Source organism: Globicephala melas, chromosome 19 (genome assembly GCF_963455315.2).
Source record: "Globicephala melas chromosome 19, mGloMel1.2, whole genome shotgun sequence".
In the NCBI taxonomy this organism is placed as follows: Eukaryota; Metazoa; Chordata; class Mammalia; order Artiodactyla; family Delphinidae; genus Globicephala; species Globicephala melas.
Genome location: NC_083332.1, coordinates 52,127,007 through 52,132,053, shown reverse-complemented (window position 1 = coordinate 52,132,053; position 5,047 = coordinate 52,127,007).

Here is a 5,047-nt window from a genome sequence, read left to right as displayed (position 1 = left end):
TCCATACCTCATTCCTTGATTCAAGTATTATTTATTGAGTGCCTAGTATAAGCCAGGACCTGAGGAAATGGGACGAAGACAGTCTTTGCCCTTAAGGGTTCCAAGTTAATAGGAGAGTATGTTGGTGGTGGTAGGTAGCTAAGAAGTGTGTTATAATAGTGTGACAAGTGCATTAGGACACATAAGAGACACCTTATATGGTCTTGAGGGTGGGATAGAGCATGAGAGGGATTTATTCTAAGCTTGAAACTTAGAGAAATGTGCAAAAAGTAACAATAGAACAGGAATCTTAATAGTTAATTACTATGTTTTGATGGAATCAGCTCTACAATGGGAGATAGAATTGACCTGGCTGGTGACAAGGAACCAGTCTCACAGTTGTCGTTTTATGTATCTATAAGATTAAAAAGAGCAAGTGAAGGTAACTTAAGATCTTGTTTCTTTATAAAAGTTATAGATACAATGAAATATATATTATGAATAATATGTGTGTATATATATATATATATAAAACATGAAAGACATGAAAAGGAAATCAAAGACAGGTGAAAAGATTTTGAGTCAAAAGATAATAGGGACATATGACTTTAACAAGCAAGAGCAAGCTTAAATAACTATTAAGAATAATTAATACTAATATTTATTCTTATAATTAATATTCTTGACATACACACTGCTATACTTAAAATGGATAACCGACAAGGACCTACTGTATAGCACAGGCAGCTCTGCTCAGTATTATGTAACAATCTAATCAGGAAAAGAATTTGAAAAAGAAAAAAAATATTAACATGCACAATTTTGAAATAAAGCAAGCGATGACAGCATGTCCTTTCAAAGTCATACTAGGTCATTGGTGAAAGGTCTCATCCAAGGATTATTTAATTATCTAAGCGAATGCGTCCGTGTTTAACTTTTTTCCTTATTATTTGATGGGAGCATTGAAACTCTGATTTTAGACGTTAAATTTTACATTTCTGTCCAGTCAGAAATCTAAACTCCAAAGATTTCAGTTTATGGCCCTGAAGGGCATTAACCAGTTTTGCATCTATTAACAAATTTGTTTCAGCATCCCATTGAATGACTATTTAAATTTCTGTTCCTTGAATTCTACTTTGAACCAGGTGTACCATCTAAGTGATTTCTTAAGTTATTAAATATATATTGAATTAAATAGTTGACATGTGCTTATCGTATGTTTACATGAGTCAAATTTTTACCTTTTTGAAATTATCCTTCAGTAAAAGTCATTACTTTTCTAGGGAAGTGCAGCAGGAAATATTGATGTTTTGAGACATTATTTGATAAGGGACAACACACGACCACTCGGTTAGAGTAATTCGAAAGCCTCATTTGCTATTGGCCTGCAAACTGGGTCAAAAGACTGAAGTTCCCAATGGGCTCCATCCCAGAGATAAGGCCCTAGAGATAAAATGGTCCTCCAGCCCATCCAGATCCAGTCTTATTGTTGAGTGAAGAATCCATTATTTTGTTCTAGCAGTATTTTTATATGTGTACAAAAACAAATTTGAAAGGATAATCACCATATCTCAGAGCAGGAAGGTATAAAATTATAAGGGATTTTCACTTCCCACTTTATACAATTGTATCATTTAAACATTTGAAAGTGAGCATATATTAGCTTTAATAAAACAATAAAAATATCCCGCATTGAAAAATGTCAATTTCGTATTACTTATTTATGTCACCCTTTGCAATCATCATGGATAATTTGAGGTGGACTCTCCTACTTAAATGTTTTCCTCCATTGGATGAATATTTAAAGTTCAATAATAATAATGCTGTTACTGGCAGTGTGCTCCTCTCCCCAATTGAACCTATTCCCTGAACTAATACTGTGTATCATGTATGAGATATTTGATATATGTTATCTCATTTAATCCTCAGTACTTTCTTTGGAGTGGATGTAACTATCACATTTTAGGGATAAGGTAAACAGAGGCCTTAAAAGGTTAAATTATTTAGTCAAGCCAAGTTGGGATTTCATGGTCCCCAATTCCATGCCTCTTCTGCTATTCCACACCACCTCTGTTCTACTGTGTAGTGTTCATATTAAAATGCAAAAACATGAGCAAATTTCCAGAATGCAAGGCCACAGTCATTTCATTATTCCTTTGAGATAAATCTAATCTGGTCACAAAAAACTCAGAAGGTGTAAATTGCATAATGATGATGGGTGAGGGCCACTGTTTTCACAGATCTCTCCATCCCAGATTCGTTTCCCTGTAGAAGTAGTAAAGCCAGTCGGCAGCATCACTCTTCAAAGAATTAGAAAACAAGGAGCACAAAATCATTTCCAAGTCACCTGCTGCCAGAAAATAAGATTTGAATGGATTTTCTAATGTTTCAAAGTACTTCCTTGCAGATAGATAAGAAATTCATAAAACCAGCCATGAGAGTTATATTGCCTGTAAGTGTAAACAGTCATGATAGAAGAATGACTGCAAACACCCAGAGAGCCTTTTAAGAGGAGACGGATAATAGGTTATACATCTCAGAGAGGAAGAAAAAGGCCCCTTTGATCATTCTCATGCAAATCCCCAGTAGCCGACAGAAAGCTGCTTTAGGTTGTGCCGTATTTTCTTTTTAAAATGCGTATGGAACAACTAGCTTAGAAGTAATGATGTCCTTTTGAAGATGTTTTTTCTTAAATTGGAAACAATTATGGGAGTTAGACTCTTCCTTTTTTAAAATAGAAATTTCTCTGTAACTCATCCGCTGGAAAATTCCTTCAGAGGCGAAGAGAACACAACAATGCAATTAGCTTCTGGATTTGTTTATCACAGTGGCTTAGAGTCCCCTCTCCTTTCTCTCCATCTTGTATGTAATCAGAAAAAAGAGGCACAAAACACCAGCACCAGCTGCCTCATTTCCTATTCCTTGGATTTCAATAGAGGCACAAAAAATGGTCTCCTGACTCAGCTGAATGAGGTAGAACGTTGCAGTTAAGAACCTTTTTTTGTTTGTCTGTTTAATTTGCTGCGACCTATTTCTCCAAACACAATTCCTTCCTGGTGCCCTTGACTTCTCTGGCCATTGTGATGGGTCACCGGTGGTCAGATCACGTGGGATCCCTTATTGGTTGCTTCCCTCTGGCTCTCTCTCCAATTGTTTGGAACAGTGATATAATTCTGCAGGGTGTAGTGGCACTCCCCAGTCAGATGGGGAGGTAGGAGCATCTTTGCCCAAGTCCTTCTCCCAGCCTAGAATGCCCTACTCCCCTTCCTCCACCAGTATCTTCAAGGTACAGCTTCAGTGCCACCTCTCCCACTGACAGACTCCTTCCCACCATCAGGCATTGCAGAACTTTCACAAACTTAATCACCAGACCCACAGAAGAGACCAGGACTTAATTATTCTCTAATTATTTTTGGGTAATGTAGCTTAGAGTTATTTGTTTCTTCATTAATTGAACACCATCCTTGGGGTCTTCTGGAGGATGGATTGAAGATGAAGAACACACAGTCCATGCCCTTAAGGACCTGCCAGTTTCCTGGCAGTGGCAGACAAGTCAGCAGCTTTCACAGCTGGGTAGGAAAACTCCCCTCAAATTTGAATTGTTCCAAACTGAACCTTGTCTCCTTCCCCCAGACTTAATGGCAACAGCAATCAGTCCCGAAGTGACTCAAGTCCATCCCCTTGGGGTCACCCTTGCCTCTGCCTTCTCCCCATTCCCAGGTCCAGTTATTAATGACCAAGTCAGCAACCCCAGAACCTGATGAGCACCCCTGGGCCTTCACCCACACTGGGCCTTCTGCCTGAATAGTCTGGTGAGATCAAAAGAAAGGAGTCTGTGAGGACTAACGCAAAGTCTAGGAAAAGTTGGCATGAGACCTATATGAGTTATGACTATTATTATTTGAAAAGGCAGAAAACTCAACTCAAGCTGCCTTAAATAATCAACGAACTTTATTGGCCAGTAGGGAAAGGGTGAGCCTTGGTCCGGGGCTCCAGTGATCTGACCAGGATTCAGTTTCTTTCTCCCTTTCTTTTTTTCTTTGGTGCTTACTCCAATTTCTAGTAGTCTTTCCCCTCTCATCCCCAAGATGGTACCAGCAACTTCTTTGGCTACATATGTCCTGCTTCTGTCCAGAGGGATTGGAGAGAGTCTGTTTCTCAGAAGTCTGCAGAAATTTCATTGATCACTGACTCACTGGTTGGATTACTGGTTGGATTATGTGTCCACCCTGAACCGACCACTGTGGCCAGGAGAAGGGTCATTTAGAGTGGCCTATGGCAATACAGATTCACTCTAGACTTGGAAGTGAGGTTAAGACTACTCAAGCCATAGCAGGGAATAGTTTTTCGAAGAAAGTTCAGGTGCTGCAGCCGGTAGGGAAGTGGGGAGGCTGAGAAAGCAGTAAACAAATGTCCCTTCTAGGGCCCAATCCATGCATGCTTTGATGGCATGATGCAGGTTCGGACTGAGTGATGGCAGCTGTGGGAAGCCAGCGGGATCTTAAGGAGTCCATTCTTTTCAGATTTCTCTCTCTTAATTATTGGAAAGAATAGTGATGAAGGGAAAGGAGAGATTTTAGAAGCCAGTAGAATGTTAGAGAGTATGATAATGTGTAAAGAGTATGGCAGTCCTTTTGGGGAAGAATTAAACCAATCTGTGTCATGACAAATGGAAAAATCAAGGTTAAATAAATCCAACAAATGAATACATGACTGTGTATTAAAGCCTTTCTGTCATTCATCAAGGAAGAGCTGAGTATTAGAAACAAGGCACTTGTTCATTGCTCTTTGCATTTTACGTATGGACTTGAGAGTAAATGAATCCGTTTCATACAGTCTCTCTAAGGCAATTAAGAAGGAAGAGCTCCCCCAAGTGGCAGATGATGTAGAAACATTGTGCTCACCCACCTTACCACTCTGTTGTCCTAGAGACTAGTAAATTAGTTAACCGTCTAAATGTTATAATTTCTCCTCAATTTAGTTTTATTTAATTTTTTTTAATTTTTAAAGATTTATTGATTTATTTTGGCTGCATCGGGTCTTAGTTGCAGCACGTGGGATCTTCGTT